The following is a 20584-nucleotide window of genomic DNA, read 5'->3' as shown; positions in this document are numbered from 1 at the left end:
AGACTAAGTGTGCAGTGAGGAAGGAAGAGGAAAAAAGGTGGAGTTGTGCAGTAGGTAAAATGAGAGGTGCTATGTGAAAGAGAAATGAAGAAGAAATCAAATTCTATGTAGAATTGAGAGAGGAAACAAGGGGATGTGAAATAGTGCCCGGGCTAAAAACAGAAACACATTCAAGGATTAAGAGACAGGACATGGCAGAGATTTTTGATCTGAAGCTACCATCGCTAGGTCCAGCGATCTTACTTGTTACACGTATTTACTTAAATTTGTTATACACGTATTGCTTTCAAACTTACGTAGACCCAAGTTTTATATATTCCTTTCATACCTTCTACTTAAGGGTAAACTCCTGTAAAAGCTCAACTCTGTGTTTGTTTCTATCATGAACATATTGTGAGGTTTGTGGCCAGGGACATGACCAGGGTGTCATTCAGCTTGAAGATACTGATAACTGGGGCGCCTGGGTGGCTCAGTCGGTTAAGCGTCCTGAGTCTTGATTTCAGTTCAGGTCACGATCTCACGATCCGGGAGTTCGAGCCCTGCATTGGTCTCCGCGCTGGCAGTGGAGAGCCTTCTTGAGATTCTCTCTCTCTGCCCCTCCCCGGCTTGCTCTCTAAAATAAAATAAATAAATCAACTTAAAAAAAATATTGACAATGAAAACAAGTCATGCGTTCTGAGGTCAGGCTCCACGGCAGACAGAATTTGAACCTTTTAAAGATCTCCATAATGCTTGTTATCTGGGGCAACCGGCAAAATTTGCCAAAGATTTGTCATAATCTAAGAATTCATCATGGTATCCCCACCCACTTTCAGTACCACTTTACCTCAAAATAAGGCGGGGAGGGGTTGGTTCTGTGGTGTAACCTTTCTTCCTCTGTGAAAAGGAGAAGAAATGAAGAGAATGTGACTTAGCTACTTGCAGAAATAGAAATCAGTGGCTGCTCGCTGAAATGGGTCTGGCTTGTTCTCTACCAACTGCCAAAATAAAGGAAGGGGGGTGATGGGAAGCCAAAGTCAGAGGCATTTGGTTAATGCTTGCAAATAATTTTGCTGATCTCAGCATTAAAATTTAAGATTAAAATCTTTACAAACCACAATTTAATTCAGTAATCCAGAAAGTAACTAAAATAAATGATGGTACTGAGATTGTATATATTCTCTAGAGGCTAATTTTGCCAGAAATAAGAAAGCTGCCTAGCCTATTTTTAAAGAGCTAAATCACATTTCTGTACTTTTAAGTTTATGTATCTTAGCAACCCACAGAGCAGAATATGACTGCCTGAAAAAGAGAAGATTCACACTCCTATGTGCTTCATTTTATGAAAATTTTAAAATTCATTATATTCTATTACATTTCTGGATGACATAGTCCCTCTCCAAAATATAAGAAAGTCATTTAATGGTATTGTATTTCATGAAGAAAAAATACTTAGAGGTTTTTTTTGGTTTACAGAATTTACACAGTGTTTTAGAGGGATGAATCAAAGTTTTCACTACAGTACTTGTACAAAGTTTTCACAGCAGCACTTATACATAAACACAGATTTTAAGCAGGCATTTATAAAGAACATCTGTATTATCTAACTCTATACTTAGAGCTAACAATTTTTAGGTGAATTAAAATATCCTGGGAGGGGCGCCTGGGTGGCGCAGTCGGTTAAGCGTCCGACTTCAGCCAGGTCACGATCTCGCGGTCCGTGAGTTCGAGCCCCGCGTCAGGCTCTGGGCTGATGGCTCGGAGCCTGGAGCCTGTTTCCGATTCTGTGTCTCCCTCTCTCTCTGCCCCTCCCCCGTTCATGCTCTGTCTTTCTCTGTCCCAAAAATAAATAAAAAAATAAAAAACGTTGAAAAATATCCTGGGAAAAGATATTATATGTGTGTAAATCAATTCATTACATATTTATTGAGAAACTACTGTGTGCCACACACTGTGCAAAAAACTATTCCGGATAATAATGGCAATTTCTGTCTTCAATGCATTAACATTCTAGGGGATAAAGCAAACTAAAAAAAAAATTGTGTCATGTAATATGAACAATAATAAAAGATGTGTGCTGGGATATTGTTATCAATGCAGTGAAAACACAAGAGATATATAGGCCTAAAAGAAGTAATTTCTTTTTAAAAAAGTTTTTTTTTTTTAACGTTTATTTATTTTTGAGACAGAGAGAGACAGAGCATGAACAGGGGAGGAGCAGAGAGAGAGGGAGACACAGAATCGGAAACAGGCTCCAGGCTCTGAGCTGTCAGCACAGAGCCCGACGCGGGGCTTGAACCCACGGACCGTGAGATCATGACCTGAGCCGAAGTCGGACGCTTAACCGACCAAGCCACCCAGGCGCCCCTAAAAAAGTTTTTTTTTAACGTTTATTTACTATTGACACAAAGAGACAGAGCATGAGCATGGGAGGGGCTGAGAGACGGGGAGACACAGAATCTGAAGTAGGCTCCAGGCTCTGAGCTGTCAGCACAGAGCCCGACGTGGGGCTTGAACTCACAAACTGAGAGATCGTGACCTGAGCCGAAGTCAGACGCTTAACCGACTGAGCCACCCAGGCACCCCAAAAGAAATAACTTCTGTTGAGAGAGTACACATTCTGGGCTAATCTACCTTAAAAAGATACAACACATAAACATTTACATGTAGGAGGGGAAAAAAACTCTACACTTATCTTGAATTCTATTTAATAGATATTTGGGTACTTTCTTCTCCCTTATGAAGTTTTCTTTTAGAGTTATCATTGACATTAACAGTATATTTTTGCATGCTTTATTTTTGCCATAAAATGTGCCAAATTATGTTATAAAAATATGTTTATCACATGGGAAAAGAAACTATATACCTGAAATTGAAGGGCTATTTTTAAACGCTAAACTCAGAGTAAAAAAATAAACTTAACTAATTTCTTTCTTCTCTGGTTTAAATATTGCCTTTGCCTCTTTGATGAAAGCAATGTGGCTGAACTTTTCTCTTTGTTGCTAGAGAATTCTTTTTTAGTTCTAAAAACTGTCCATGGTATGAGTTGCTGACTAAGCTCTTTTTTTCCACTTTTCTTTTTTTTCTCCAGATCTTTTACCATCATTTACATAATTACACTTGTAATATTTTCTTAAAAGTTTTCTATTATCCTTTCAGAAACCCTTTTAATTATTAAAAGAATAAATTATTGAGCTAAAATAATATTATGAATCATATTCATATTTTCCAATATAGTTTACTTTTCTTTACTATGGAATAAGAAAGATACATGTGAGTAGTTGAGAATGGTCAAAAAGACAGGTTAAATCCTTGTACCATACTAAAATTTGTTCAATTCATGCATAATAATAATAGCTATAGCAAGCCATGAACAAGATAGTCATTGATTTCTTTTTTTAAAGAAGTTTTAATGTTTATTTACTTTTGAGAGAGAGAGCGTGAGCAGGGGAAGGGCAGAGAGAAAGAGAGACAGAATCCAAAGCAGGCTCTAGAATCTGAGCTGTCAGCACAGAGCCCAACGTGGGGCTCAAACTCATGAACCGTGAGATCATAACCTGAGCCAAAGTTGGACAGTTAACGTACTGAGCCACCCAGGCTCCCTGATAGTCATTGATTTCGTAAGGTTTTACTAGGTTACAAGCAATGTTCTCTCTGTTGCTTCCTGGAGGCATTAGCAGAGCCTGGTGCTCCGTGAATAATTTTGCTCCACTAATCCAATAACTTTCATACATACTCAGCTTCTGCTTGCCTCATTGTAGCAGCAGGTTTAGAGTTTAAAGTTCTAAATCTGTCCATCCACTGTTGTTTCACGGAGTTTATGGCTCACATGCACATCACTCCTTCTAGATTGCTTTTTATTGACTAAGAAGTCTCCAGGCAAATCTCTCTCAAATCTGTCCTCTCCTTCCTATTTCCACTTCTGCCACATCCACTGTCTTGGTTCAGACCATCCCCTCTATTGGACTAGCCCATGTGTCTGCCTATCTCTACCCTTGCTCAACATTTTTCTTCTGGCATCCTAAGTAAATAAGACACTCTCAAATCTAATATGGAACGTTTCATTTAAAAAAAGAAATCTGCATTTCTCTCAGGCCACTTTCTGAGGATTCCTGACAGCTGCCATGAACAGGAAGAGATAAGAGGTGTTTCTGGCAGTGATTGGCCAGATTCTCATTAGAAATCTCCCATTGCCACTGCATCAATGGCCTCGGACAAAGTGAGGAGGAAGGAAGTCCTAGGGAGGGAGGAAAAGGCAGCCCAGGCTCTGGGGAATGAGTTCTCAGGAAGGGTGGCTTATTACAGCATCCAGGAGCCCAGGTGTATGAGCCACGAGAGCAATAATAAAAGATGTGTAGTGGGATAGAGTACATTTAGAGACAGAGACATTAGAATCTGTTGTGGCAACGAGAGGAGGAAGACAGAGGACTGAGATTCTGCCAAAGCTGGCTTGGGACAGGGCTTGGAACCCAGTGTGTCAAAGAGGCTGATTCTGAGGAAGTAAATAATGGTGTTTTCCTTTCTGTACCTTGGGCCCAGCCAATCTAAATGGAGGTTTAATATGGGATCACAATAAAAAGAGGCAGTGAAATCTACCAAACTAACACACTTAGTTCAAAACTTGGGAATCCCTTTCTATGTTGGGGTAACCATGCTTCTTGGTTGGGTATGGTTGTTAGTGGGAATGATAAGCCACATCCTCTCTCCTTCTCTTCTTTTTCTCTTTCTGTCCCCTTCTCTCCTATTCTTTTTTTTTTTTTATTTATTTTTATTTGTTAGATATAAAATAATATTTATACTATAGGCAATGTATAGATTATAACAGCACAAACACCCATGAGCTGACCATCCTATTAAAAACAAAGAATATTACATTATTTTTAAAATTCTTTATGTGCTTACCTCCATAAAGATACCAGTTGTAAGAATTATGTTTACCATTCTCCTAATTTTCTTTATAGCTTTCCCACGTTTGTCATCCTAAACACTAAATTGTTTAACTCTACATTTAAATTTTTTTTAACGTTTATTTATTTTTGAGACAGAGAGAGACAGAGCATGAACAGGGGAGGGGCAGAGAGAGAGGGAGACACAGAATCTGAAACAGGCTCCAGGCTCTGAGCTGTCAGCACAGAGCCCGACGCGGGGCTCAAACTCACGGACCCTGAGATCATGACCTGAGCTGAAGTCGGACGCTTAACCGACCAAGCCACCCAGGCGCCCCTAACTCTCCATTTTAAACTGTTAGGGAATGAGGTCGTGCCAGGTGCATTGGTCTGAATCTTCCTCTTCTCCCTCCAACTTATATTCTTTTTTTTTTTTTTAATTATTTATTTTTTGGAAAGCACATGGGAAGGGACAGAGAGAGGGGGATAGAGGATCTGCAGAGGGCTCTGCACTAACGGTGCTGACAGCAGTGAGCGTGATGAGGGGCTCTAACTCATGAATCATGAGATCATGACCTGAGCCAAAGTCAGACGCTTGACTGACTGAGCCACCCAGTTGCCCCTCCACCTTATATTATTGAAATGCATCCTTGTTTTTCCTTGTTATCATTGTATTTTCATTGTTGGACGGATTGTGTTGTGATAGATATTCAAGTTGCTTCTAGCTTTTTCTTTTCCTCTTTTTTTTTTTTTTTTCTATTACAAAGCTTCTGGGGAGTATTTTGGTACATGTTTCTTTGTCCATATATAGAATAGTTTCTCTAGGGTGTAAACGTAGGAGTGCAATTGCTCTGCCATAAGTAAGATAGACACATCTTCAACTCTAGCTACAGCCCAATTGTTTCCAGAGTGACAATATAGCCTTCCACTCCCACTTGTAGTGTATAAATGTTTTGGTGTTTCGTGTCCTTGATAACACGTGGAATTCTTAGGCTTTAAAATTTCTAATCAGGCAAACATGAAATGATATCCCCTGGTGGATTTTCCTGAATAGTAATGAGATTGAACATCTTTTATATATTCACCGATCTTTGGGATTTCTTTTTCTCTGAAGTGCCTAGTTAAGTCTTTCCCTCAGTTTTCTACAAAGTTGCTTGTCTTTCTCATTTTGCATTGCAAGAGATCTCTGCCGTTGAAATGTGTTTGTTGTAAATATCTTCTCCCACTTTGTGACTTTTTGCTCTCTTTGAGAGTCTTTGGATGAACAGACATTCTAGAATATCTAGATTAAAGACATTCTTAAATCTAGGATTTAAGGTAGTCAAACTCACCAATATTTTCCTACACTTTTTTTTCTCAGTTAAGAAATTCTCTATATTGTAAGAATATAAAGATATTTTTGATATTGTTTTCTAAGTCTTGCAGTCTTTCTTCCATACACTTTTTATTTTGGAATAATTTTATGTTTTCAGAAATTTTCAACAATAGTGCAGAGGGTCCTCATATATCCCTTCCTCAGTTCCACCCTTTGTTAATATCTTACATTACAATTGTACATTTTTTGAAGGGAAGAAACCAACATTAGCAAATTTCTATTAATTGAACTCCAGATTTTATTTGGATTTCACCAGTATCTTCTCTTTCTGTTTCAGGATCTAATCTGGGTGAGATTGCATTTCTTTGTCATTTCTCCCCAATCTCTGCTAATCTGTGACAAGCTTTTAGGCTTTCCTTGATTTTCTTGACTTTGACAGTTTGAGGAATACCAGCCAGTTATGCTGTAGAATGCATTTGAAACTTTTTTTTTTCTTCAGATGTTTTCCTCATGATGAGAGTGGGGTTAAGAGTTTTTGAAAAAAATAGCATATAGGTATATCTTATCCCAGAATATCCAGGGTTATATAATATCTATAAGACATCACTGGGCAGGTTAACCTTAATCACTTTGTTCAGTAACTGCTGCCAGATTTCTCCACTGTAAAGTGAATATTTTTCTCTTTTCCTACTTTAATCCTTGGAAATAAGTCACCACATCCAGCCTGCACAGCAGGTGGGGTAGTGGTGATTAGGCTCTATCGACTCAAGGGAGGAATATCTACGTATGGTAAATGGAATTCCTCTGTAAGGAAGATTTGTCTCTTCTTCCCAGTTGATTTATACAATCACTTATCTTTATTTATGTATACATTCATGTCTATTCATTTTTTACTTTGGGTTGCCTCATATTTTTCATCCACATCTAAGTCTTTTGTGTATCTGGAATTGGTATTTTAATATGGTGTGAGATTGGGACCAGTTTTGTTCTTTTAGATACAGATTATTAGTTGTTTTAGCATCTGCATAGAAAAAAACCCATCCTCCCACATACACATCTGTCTGCTGTGTCAGTCTATTCATAAGAAAGTTTGCTTAAAAAATTCTTGCCAGTCTGATAATTTAAAAATTACATCGATGTAATTTTCATCTATTGAATTTTTTAAATTTAATGTTTTCTGTGGTGTTGAGCTATTTGGTATACTGTGTATTCTTTGTGGATGTTGAGAAATGTTTATAACACATATCAAGTACAAATCTTTTAAGAATACTTGGGATTTTTTAAAAGCCAAAGTAAAACATTTGAGGTGACAACAGCTGCCCTGTTGATTAGGTACTTACTGTGCTAAAAATCACCTATACCTGTATAGTTCTCACATGATTCTTGCAAGATAGGTACTTTCCAGTTCACACAGATGAGAAAACTGAGGTTCATAGACAACAAATAACTTACTCCAAATCACAGCTAACAGCAATAAAGTCAGATTCATTTCATTTCTAAGTTTCATTTCTGAGTTCAATGTTGATTTCTTCCAGATGCTAGTTGAAGGGCTTTATAACCTAATCCTTCTGACTCAAACAAATTTTCAATGAACCATTAGTATAAACATTCCGAGAAACATTTACTGTTAAGGTATGTTCTGTTACATCTGCCTCATCTAATATTCATTATGAACAATAGTCGTTTCAAACTGAGATAGGTGCGCAATTTAAAAACCAAACCTTGCCTGACTTGCGATCGAAATACTAAATTGTGCTTGAGAGAGAAAATGTGACCACTTATAGATGAAAATATTAGAGGGAATCAAATTGACAAGCCTACTTCAGCTATTAAAATTATTTTTAGGGAAAGCAATAAACCAAGTGAAATGAGCAAGTGCACCCTGCTATTAAAGCCAAGGAAATCATGGAAAAGACGATGGGAAACTAATTTATAAGAGCAGTTTAACATCCGCGAGGTAATGAGAAACACCTACTCATTTGGTAGATGTTTGATTTTGAATTTTACTCTGCAGAACACGTTTTAAGAGAATCCATAAACATTTTAAGTAAAGGAACATAATTCCTGGCCAAAGATCTATGTTGCTGACAATTCCCACGATTGGCAAAAATCTGCTTGGCGAGACAATATTCTCATAGAAAATAGGGAGCTGGAGAAAAAAATTAAAATGCTGGTCACCAAAAACAAGTGTTAGGCACTTGTTTTTGCAAAAACAAACCACAGTAGACAGGGTTAGAATGTTCTGGCAACAAATAGCAGCTCTTATGAATCACTTTCCTCAATTGTTCAGGAAACACAGCAATGATGTTTTGGTGGACACCCGTATTCTTTCCTCAAATATTACACAGAAATGCATCTTTACAAACTATCGAACCATCCTCCACTTGCTTAGAATTTTGTGTGTTCATTGTACTTCTGTTTCTCTAGTTCTTTCCTTTAAGATTATTAACTGAACAATACAGATGTTAAAAATGATCAACTTAAAAATTCCGACATAAAAACTAGTATTCTTACATAAATTTCATCAAATTTTCAAAACCAAAAATACTAAAATCACAGATGTAAGGTGTAGTGTATTAGCCCTTGTCCTTCAAATCATATGAAATCAGAAAACAGGTTTATAGGAAGTTTCCTGGATAGTGATGTCTATAATCAAGTAGAAGAAACATTACTAAAAATGCTTTGCAATTGGTCATTCTGTGGGGCAGTTTTAGATGATGGAATTGATAGATGTGGTCATCAGAATAATGCCCCTGTCCCCGCCAAATGCCCAAGCTTTATTCTGGGAACCTGTACATATTAAATGGCAAAAGGGAGTTTTCAGACATGACTAAATAACGGTCTTCAGATGGGGAGATTATCCTGGATTATCTGCATTGGCCCAATGTAATAACAAGGGTTGCTATAAACGAAAGAGGAAAGCAGGACAGTCAAAGTCAAACAAACAGATGTGACCATCAAAGCAGAGGCCAGAATGCTTCACTGTTGGCTTTGAAAACAGAGAAAAGAGCCAGGAGCCAAGAAATGCCTGTAGAAGCTGGAAAAGGCTGGGAAACAGATTCTCCTTCAGAGCTTCAAATACAGCAACCCTGTGGACATCTTGTTTTTAGCCCAGTGTGACTCATGCCAGATGTCTATTCTAGAGAGCTGTGAAATAATCTGCATTGTTTTAAGACATTACCTTTGTGGTAATTTGTTGTAGCAACAATAAGAAACTAATATGAGGGGCACAGGCATACATTTCATAAAAGTAAGTAATTTAAAAAAAAAAAAAAGCAGAACCTTGTGATACAGGAGAAAGTGAGCTATAAAGATTTCCAGGGACATAATTACAGTTCTTTTCAAACCAGAGCAGCAGAGAATACTTCTACTCTTTGGTTCTACAAATATCAGTTACAAATGCTTACATACGTCCTGCTTCATATTCTGCAAAAGGTTTAAATATCTTTGTTTGCATTTTACAGTGAAATTTATCCTAGCAGAAAAAAAAAAGAGAATTCATTCAATCGAACAGTAAGCATCTAAAACATATGCTCACCAGTGCAGATAACAACATAAATGGGAAGTCCCTTACTCCCTTATTGTGAGGCATATCATGTACTATAGTTCCTTTTCATCTTTTATTTGTGATCATGACCCACAGATTTTTCATTGCACATTTTTTTCATTGCAACTCAGTATTTGTACCTTTATAAGACTGAACCAAAGCTTGATATGATCCAATATTTTTTATTCTCTTCCGGTCTATTTTAACAAATGCTATGTAGAAACTGTTGAATTGATTTTATAACCCCCTCATGGGTTTGAAAAGCACTAGTGTAGGAACTAAGTAAGATATGTAAAGAAATAGCTGCATGTGTCATATACTATAACAGATGAAAATAACAACCAGGGTAATTACAAGAAAAACAGAATTAGCTAACATTTGAATGCTTACTATGTTCAATGTGCTAAGAGTATGTCTAAAATTTGGAGTAGCAACATAAAAACTTCCAACATAAAGCAGCCCTGGGTGGCTCAGTCAGTTAGGTGTCAGAGTCTTGATTTAGGCTCAGGTCACGATCTCCAAGTTTGTGAGTTCGAGCGCCGCATCGGACTCTGTGCTGACAGTGTGGAGCCTGCTTGGGATTCTCCCTCTTTCTCTTTGTCTCTCTGCCCCTTCCCTGCTCGTGTGTGTGCGCACTCTCTCAAAATAAATAAATGAAATTTAAAACTGTTAAATATCATTATCAAAATATACACCAGAGGGTTGTCTTAAAAATGAGTTGTGCTTGAGTTATGTGAGCACATAGGATGAGCCAGTAGGCAACACTGATGTGTGAACATGGCACATAAGAATCTGGTAGCAGCTAGTAGCTTTGAAGCAGCATGTGAGGTTCACAGCTCCGTTTGGCCAGGCACCCTCACTTCAGAGAGGCTAGTGTTGCTTGACTCAAACCAGAAGGTTGGCTGGTCTGTGTTCAGCGTGTCTTAACAGCCTTGGTGGTCGGAACTCCCAAGCATGGTTTACCTGACTATTTATACTTGCTCGTTAGTAAATGTTACTTACATAGGGCTTATTCTCAAACTTGTTTTCATTGTTAACCTAACGTGAGGTAGCAAGTTTACACGAGAGAGAGAGAGAGAGAGAGAGAGAGAGAGAGAACTGCCAGCCAAGGCCTCTCTCTCATCGCTGGGAGCTGTCGAATTTGCCAAAAGCACCCGATGATTAGTAAGTGCTTCACTTGGTTTCTTTTAGTTCCTCAACAGACTTTACCGTCTGTTCCAAGAAACCTGTATTTCACCTCTTACCCAGGGTTTCTCAAAGAGGTATGCTGTCAGAAACACTTAAATGGAATTTATAGTATTCTACGTTTTCTTTTTTTTAAATTTTTTTTTAACGTTTATTTATTTTTGAGACAGAGAGAGACAGAGCATGAACGGGGGAGGGTCAGAGAGAGGGAGACACAGAATCTGAAACAGGCTCCAGGCTCTGAGCTGTCAGCATAGAGCCCGACGCAGGGCTTGAACTCACGGACCTCGAGATCATGACCTGAGCCGAAGTCAGCGGCTTAACCGACTGAGCCACCCAGGCGCCCCTATAGTATTCTACGTTTTCAACAGCACCCTTCCTGTTCTGTAAGCACAGGTGTTTGAGAACATCCGTGTTCTCAACGTGGGAATGCCTTGCTTTATATGCAGCGGTTGGACAATCGGATGTGCTGCAATCTTACCTTCTTTCTCCCTCCCAGCCGCAAACTGGGAAACAAGGTTGCTTTGAAGACCATGGAATTTTCCTTCTCACCACATCTGGAATTCTTCTCCTTGATTATTCTTTTCCCCTTAGCCTGCAGTCTACATTGTCTCCTGACTCTGGGAGTATCATAAGGACAGAGTCATAGAGAAGGGGCTAAGAGAGTTTAGAGATATTGCTAGCAATGATTTGTCACTTATGGTTTTAAACCTGGCATCTTAGTAGAAAGGATAGAAGACAGCATCAATAGTATTGAAAACAAGATGTTTAATATATTTGGTTTCCACTCTTTGGTCTCATTGCTCAGATTCCCTTCTGTGCTAACCACAATTACCTTCCTGCATGTGGGCTCCCATCTCCGCTCCTCCCCAATCATCGGTGAATGCCTAAGAGATAATGTTTCCAAGGCAATGCGATGGCACGTGTAGAGTGGATGCAACAAGCAACTGCTGGTAGTTGTGTCATGTTTCTTTCTTAGAGATCTGAGATTTACTCAAAAGAAAAGAGACAAAAGAGAAAGAATGAGAAGAAAATGGAAGACGAAAGGAAGAAAGGAAGGAAAGAAGGAAGGAAGGTAGGAAGGAAGGGAGAAGGAAAATTTAAAGAGTTCTTGGGTTCTTAGAGAATAAAATGAAACTTCTTTCCAATATAGTCACTAAATTTTAATTTTTTTTAAACATTTTGTTTATTTTTGAGAGACAGAGATATAGAGCCAGTGGGGGAGGGGCAGAGAGCGAGGGAGACACAAAACGCGAAGCAGGCTCCAGGCTCTGAGTTGTCAGCACAGAGACCGACGCTGGGTTCAGACCCACGAACCCCTGAGATCATAACCTGAGCTGAAGTTGGATGCTTAACCAAGTGAGCCGCCAAGGGGGCTTCTATAATCACTACATTTTAAAACAAACAAGCAAACAAAGTTTTATAACGTAAGACTGCTCATCCCAGCTACTCCTGAAAAAATTCTTTTCTCCTAATTTCAGTTATCAGCATAATGTCTGAACCAGGTGAAGATCAATAGTTATTTTTAATGGAGGTTGGATTATCAGACATTCTTAAATTATTGAAATTCCTCCCACACGTTGCACTGAGCTTTTACTCTTCTGTGAGTACATGCCCTGGACACACAGCAATTTGGGTAAGAACACTAACTAAATTTACATGGAAAGATGACTTTATGATACTGCTCTAAGATGTTTTAAACTTCAATTTCTAAAATCTCCATATTATTCACTTACAAGTATTCATCTCTTTTGAGAAGCCCTCCCTTGTCTCCTGTCATTGTTTGGAGGTGCCCCCTGGTTGAAGATTTAAGCTGAGTTTCTCTTTTAAAGCCCTTATGACAACTATCTCTCCTTCTCTTTCTTTGCCTAGACCCAAACCAGGCACACAATAGGTGTTTAGGAACTGCGAGCTGGAGGAATAAATGATTTACTGCCACTACATAGTTTCATTTTTTCCCAATGAGGTGACTAAGTGATTTTCCTTCCTTTTCGACATTCAAGCATTTTTACAGAAATGGGAAAACATGATTTCATGTGAAAAGCCACTATTGTGATCTGTTATAATCTTCACCCCCAAATAGAAAGGATCAATTTGTCTTTTTCCATCTAGTGTCTAAATCGTGGTTAACGGGTTTCGGTTTCTAAATGTAATTGCTGTGAGATCCTATTCACTCGGTTCTTCTCAGATATCCCTGATGCATTCCTCCAGCTTTCCACCTCTGAGTTTTGTCTTAAGAACACTCTTGTCAGTTGAGATTAAGATAACATTTCTATGTGAACACAAAAGCTGAGAAAGAATTCCAGCCATGCTGTCTGAGGAACGCCTTGTGCTGTTCCTCCTGTTTTCTCTCTGTTCTTCAGACAGAGGGGAGGCTGTGCCCCTAAATAGTGAAGAAGGCCAACAGGTCCTGCTGGGTGAGTCAGGTGTTGCTCAACGTTCCCTCAACTACAGCAACCAGGCAAACACTGGTTTTAAGGCTAGCCTCCTATCATTCTTTTAGACATTCTGTAAGGACTGATTTTTTTTTTTTCCAAATAAATGTTTAAGGGTGCAGGAAAGTCTTCTGCCATCCTCTTTATTTTCTTTGTCCATGTTCTTTTGATCTAGTGGACATCCCGAAAGGTGAATCTAATCACAGTACCTTTCACCAAAATGTCTAGAATTTTCTTGACTCTAACGTAACCAAAGGTCTTGGTTGAAATAGTCATATGAAAGATTCATTTCATCTGAGATTCCTGTGTCTACATGCCTACTTTTTTTTCTGAAGTAGCTTCAAGTTCAACCTGAGATCTGTCCATAAAGAAAATTCTTTCATACAAATTCTTTCAACGAATGTGTGCATGCATGTGATGTAGTCATAAGTATTAGGAGCAAGGCAGAGATGATGCCTGCTTTCAGTGTGTTTTCATCTTAATGATTTCCTGTCCTGAAACACCATAGCTCCAAATTCCGAACAAGTTGCTTCCCAAATCTTGTTGCACAACATTCTTCTAGTTTTTCCCAAATTCCCTGTCTCAGAAAGGTGTAGGCCAACTTCATAAGAAACTGCCTGGAATGTTTATTACAAGTTTAGATTCTCAACTTATTAAACTCTGAGATTTTGTTTCAATATGCAGGACTGACACAGGAATTATTATTTTTAAAAAGTTTCAACTATTTAAAAAAGTTTTAAAAAGTGGGTTTTTATTGGGGGGAAGGCAATACTCAAAAATTAGAAAAATTCTGTAATATCTGAAAGTTCGAATGACTGAATTGTTAAAAAGCATTTTTATTGTTGATTTGGTAAGCACATTAAATAATGTTGGAGAAAAGACTATCAAAGACAATTTAAACCAGTGTAGCAATGACCATAGTAATGAACAATGACTAATCCTCCCAAACAACTTGACCATTGAGCTTTCTTCCAACTCATGCAATGCAAATTTGAAATGAATCACACATAGGTGCCTGGGTGGTTCAGTCGGTTAGGCATCCAACTCTTGATTTTGGCTCAGGTCATGATCTCACAGTCATGAGATTGAGATTGAGCCCTGGGTTGGGCTTAGCACTGGGCGTGAAGACTGCTTAAGATTCTCTCTCCTGTCTCTCTGCCACTCCCCCACTTACTCTCATTCTCAAAATAAAAATAAAATAAATAACACAAATTATAAAGATTTGTAAAGATTATATGAGACTAATGAATGTAAAATAAGTGGATACCTTTTTTCTGATTAGATGCTGAAATATAGCATCTATCCTGTTTATAACAGTTTGCATAGGGCTACAAAGAACATTTTCTGTATGAATAGGCACTATAAAAACACTCTTATTACTTCGCAGTCACATGATAACATGTGTTAGACATTGACAGAGCCAAAGGCTAGGATTACATCGAAGAGAGTTTGTTTTCTCTTTAGAATAGTACAAATCCTTCAAAGGTGATCTATAAGAAAAGCCTTTATAAGCTTACATAGAAATTTACCTTACTAACACAGCCTATTATGGCTTTAAAAATTTTGCATAACATTTGGTGTGTGACATATTTTACTTTCTAGAATTTCCATTACTGAAAATTAAGATTTGAGGATCCCTACCAGAAACCTTTACATTTCTAAAGCCTTCAACAAAAATAGTTACTTTTTATTATCTCCTTCTTGCCAACTGTCTAAATTTTTGCTTATTTTTCCTTATTGTAGGTTTGACACAGCCACTGCCAAATTAATAAAATGCTTTTTATGTTTATCCAGAAATACAGAATTCCTAAAGTAAGAACGAAAAGAACTAAAATGTTATTTATGTTAAGGCAATGAAAATGTTCTAAAATTAGATTATGGTGATGGTTGCACCATTTTGTAAGCATACTAAGAGCAGTGAATTGTATACTTTAAAAGGGTGGATTTTATGGTATGTAAATTATATCTCAATAAAGCTGTTAGAAAAAATTTATTAGGTTTATTTTAAATGCTAAAAGCATTTGCTAAATCTGTGGTAGCACATCTATGAAGAGAAGGAGGAGGCAACCAGAGAAACTGATCTCCCTGTATATTTCCCTTCTATTTCCTTTTCTGCAGTCATTCTATAATCCGCCACAAGTAAGGATTACTTCTTGCAATCTTGGAAGAGATGGATATCATAGGTAAGTATAACAAAATATGGCTGATAACAATGGTTATTGTACAATTTACATACTTGTAAAGTGTTTTCTTAGAAGGCTATATGCTCTATCTTTGTAGATATCCAGAGTTTCTGTAACATGTATAGAGGATGCTTTAGAAGACATTTTATACTGAATGTGAAATTGGACATCAGGACTTTTAAAAGCTCCATATAATCCTGAATTAAGTCAAGCCTCCAGTATATGGGGAATCAGTCTTATTGCAATAATTTTCTCTGTGATATCTTTGGGTGTGTGCTTTAAAAAAGTTAAATAATGCTAGAATATTTTGCAAGAGATTTACCATTTAAAACATATTAAAATAATATACAAATATTTTAAAGTTTATTTATTTTGAGAGAGAGAGAGAGAGAGAGAGAGAGAGAGAGAGAACATGCATGCATGTATGCATGCATCAGCAGGGGAGTGGCAGAGAGAGAGGGAGAGAGGGAGAAAGAGAGAGAATCTCAAGCAGGCTCCATGCTGTCAGTGCATGAAATCATGACCTGAGCCCAAAACAAGAGTCAGACACTTAACTGACTGAGACAAATAATATTATTAAAACATATTAAAATATATAATATATATATTAAAATAAATATATTAAATTTTTTTTAAACATTTATTCATTTTTAAGAGACAGAGAGAACAGAGTGTGAGTTGGGGAGGGGCAAGAGAGAGAAGGAGACAGAATCCAAAGCAGGCTCCAGGCTCTGAGCTGTCAGCCCAGAGCCTGACACGGGGCTCGAACTCACTGAGCCAAAGTTGGACACCCAACCAACTGAGCCACCCAGGCGCCCATAAAATAAATATATTTCTAAAGAATTTTCTCTTATTCACATTTAACTTAATAAATGCTATTATCAGTATTATTGTCTTCTTATGATAGTCATGACTTTTTGTGAAATCAAAGACCAGCTTGTGCTTGACCCCATAAGGCATGCCAATGTCTTGGCAACATGAGATGCTATGCTTAAAACCCATCTCAAAGAGGTGAGGATTTATAAACCTTAACTAAGCCAAGGTCTTTCCCACCCTGCAGCTTCTTTAATGATTCCCTTCTCAATTGTTCCTGGCCTCATCACTTATGTAACCCATATCCCATAAATAGAGTGCTCTCAGGGAAACTCTCAGAGTTGGCATTGGACTTTGTCTTTGAGAATCCCATTTGGTGATTTCCTGAGTCATTGCTATGCCAAGTACACATCATCAACAATCGGTATTTGAAAACTTCCGTGTGTGTCAAGACACTCTAAGAGTCTGAGTCCTCTGAGCACTGCACAGAGCTATTCGCATCCCCCTAAAAATGTGACGTTAATGCTAAGCTAGGATTGCATAGATTCTGCAAAACCAAAATGAAGACCACATATTTTCAATACTAAACTAGACCTGACATACAAAATGCAACTATAGAAATTCTGACGTCAAAAGATAATGAAGAACGTCAGACAGCAGCACTAATTATCTGAAGAAAATAGCCAACAAATGGTAATGGTAACTATCATTACTATTAGCAGAAAATGGACAAAGATAACTATTTTCTAATTTTGCTTTTACCAATCCCTAAATATTTGGGTGCCACCTTTGATGTTTGCTTGATTTCTGCCTTTGTAACAATGAAAATGTATTTTTAATGAAAAAGAGGTTTAAAAACATGGGTTGTTAGAAATTCATCATTTTGAGCAGGGGACAAAGCTTTTAGGAATATATAATAAAGACATCTTATCACCCAGTGAAATTCCTGAAATGCAGGAAAACTTTTTGAGATACAAACAAACAAACAAACAAACATTTTAGGGGTGCCTGGGTGGCTCAGTCCATTAAGCGTCTGACTCTTGGTTTTAGCTCAGGTCATGATTTGGCTCACAGGTTTGTGAGACTGAGCCCCACGTCAGGCTCCATGCTTGGTATTCTCTCTCCCTCTCTCTCTGTCCCTCACCTGCTCGCTCTCTCTCTCTCTCTCTCTCTCTCTCTCAAAATAAATAAATAAGCTTTTTGTTTTAGAAAAGAAATAAACACTTTGAAGACTAAACTGTGAAAATACTGATTATGAGATAGCTTTTGTGATTAGTCATCTTTAGATCATGAAACTCAAATCTGCTTACAGATACTTTCTCAAATGGGAGATTTCAGTAAATTATAACCCTGAAGAGTCATAAAATGTGTTTCTATTTTGGAAGAAGCAGAAATGGCACAAATATCACTATCTCGTTTGACAAAACAAGAATAAGCTGAAGAGTTTTCTAGGTGAGACATTAACATATTAAGAGCCACTCTCATGGAACCACAGGCATATTAAAAAGCCCAAATCTTGTTCCTAATATTTTATTTCACTTTTAATTATGTTATTATTAACTTATTTTTAAATTATAAATGACATACAACACAAAATTTACTATTTTAACTATTTTTTAAGCATACAGGTCACTGGCATTCACGTTTTTGTGCAACCATCACCACTATCCATCTCCAGAACTTTTTTCATCTTGCAAAACTGTCACTACACTCTGTACTCATTAAACAATAACTACCCATTCGTCCCTCCTCCCTGGCCCCAGCAACCACCATTCTACTTTTTGTCTCTATGAATTTGACCACTCTAGGTACCTTATATCATACAATGTTTATTCTTTTGTGTCTGGCTTATTTCATGTAACATAATGTCCTCAGGGGTTATCCATATTATAGCATGTGTTAGAACACCCTTCCTTTTTAAGGCTGAATAATATTCCATTGCATGGATATACCACATTTTGTCTATCCTTTCATCTGTCAGTGTGCACTTGGGTTCTTTTCACCTTCTGGCTCTTGTGACTCATGCTGGTAGAAATATGGGTGTACAGATATCTGAGTCCCTGCTTTCACTACTTTTGGGTATATGCCAAGAAATGGAATTCTGGATCAATGGCAATTCTATATTTAACTTTTGGAGGAACCACCAAACTATTTTCCAAAGTGTCTGCATCATTTTACTTTCCCATCAGCAGTGCCCAAGAGCTCCCATTTTCCCACATCCTCACCAACACTGTCATCTTCCTTTAAAAAAAAAAAAAACAACTATCTTAATTAGTGTGAAGTGGTATCTCATTGTGGTTTTTATTTGCATTTCTCTGTTCATTAGTGATGTTGAGCATCTTTTCATGTGATTATTGGCAATTTGTATATCTTCTTTTGAGAAATGTAGATTCAAGTTCTTAGTCCATTATTTAATTAGGTCGTTTTGTTGGTGTTGACTTCTCTTTATATATTCTGGATGTTATATTAGGACCCTTATCAGATAGATATGTTATTTGCAGATATTTTCCCCCAATCTGCGGTTGCTTCCTCACTCTGCTGATAGTGTCCTTTGATACACAAATATTTTGTGTCGCTCTAATATTTTAACAAAGTGGCAGTCAGTTAAATTGGCCTTGGTTAGGGTCAATTATACCAGGATGGAGTGTTGCATATAGACTAGATGAAATTGAGCATATTTTGATTGCACATTCTGTTACCCACACATTCTGCAGAATTGGTATGCAGTTTCAGCTGAGTACAGGCAGTTCTTATTTTTTGTAATTTTTTTCTTTTGATTTCTATTTTATTTAAAAATCTTCATTTAGGTCAAGAAACACAGATTCTGAAGCAGATATTTTTAGTCACCATCATACTTCTTGGAATTACTATATATGAATGTCCAGAAATTTACCTCTGAGGCTGGACACTATTCAGATCCATTTGTTCTGCAGTTACTTCGGTTTCCAGTCACATGTTGTTTAAGTACAGGAGAGATGCTAATATCTCCTGGAACTCTACCCTGCCCAAAGGATTCCAGATTTTTAGGAAGAGAGTCCATCTCAAAGATCTCATTATAGTTTAAGTCCATTGCATAGTGCTTTAATTACACACAGGTAAACAACTCCTAGATTAAAGCAAGTACTTGGTCCAATCGACAAAGTTGGAAAGCTTCCTCACTGCACATACAAGTGTGCATGTATGTATACATGCATACACAATAAGGAAAGTAGAAATAATCCAGTGCTTTTAGCCAGTAAGCTAACTACAGATATTTACAAAAGTGGTGGATTTCAAGAATGCATTAAAACAAAGAAACTAATAGATTGTTCAATTTTCTACTTGAGTGGGTTCCTTTTTAACATTTAAAATGCCTAATGTTTGGCATTGTATAAATTAGTGTTAAGGCTGTGAGTAGTTTCCAAATGCTCCCATATTACATGTAGGAGTTTTGAAAATGTGTAGTTTCAGGAGGATTTAATATAAGAGAGAGAAAAATAGCTTGTTTACACACTGACTACTAGTTAGTAGGACTTCAGGATTTCTAGATAAGTTGTCCAATAAAAAAATATGAAGATATTTCCTTATCTTTTGTAACTTAAACAAATTCTTTTCTTATACACCCAGTTGTTTGGGTTTCCCAGCATCCCCTGTTGAAAGCTAACTCTCAAAGAGTTGATATCATTATCAGTTGAAGTAAGCCAGAAGCCAGTCAAGAGTTCTGGTGGAAAAATAGAGGACCGAGAGGTCAAAAAGTTCTAAGATGGAAGAGAGACATGTTAAAACAGGATGTGCATTTGCACCCCACACAACGAGAATTCAGATGAATTAAAGAGTTAACATTAAAAAAAAGTTAGAATAAGAAAGTTTCAATAGTTATTTTTCAGGTATCTGAGTTGGAATGGCTTTCTGACATAAAAAGAAAATGATATTACTACCAAATAATCACTATTTAAAAAACTACAAGTAAAATTAAAAGAAATACTGGGAAGACATCACCAATCACCTCAGAGAAGAGAGTTGATGATTTTTAAATTGATTTTTAAAAACTCAAGACCTGAGATTTTAAAAAGAGCAAATTTTCTGAGGAATAAATGTCATACACTTCAGTCCTTGATCAACTGACTTAATCACTGGGAAGAATGCACAACTCCAAAATGATCATCTTGTGTTGACAATAAGTGATTTAAAAAACAAATGCGTGATGTAAGAGTCCGTAGTTCACTCATGGGGTCATACCATTTTTCCAGTCAGGATAATTC

This window comes from Neofelis nebulosa, chromosome 5 (assembly GCF_028018385.1).
Source record: "Neofelis nebulosa isolate mNeoNeb1 chromosome 5, mNeoNeb1.pri, whole genome shotgun sequence".
Lineage (NCBI taxonomy): Eukaryota > Metazoa > Chordata > Mammalia > Carnivora > Felidae > Neofelis > Neofelis nebulosa.
This window is presented reverse-complemented; position numbering follows the sequence as displayed.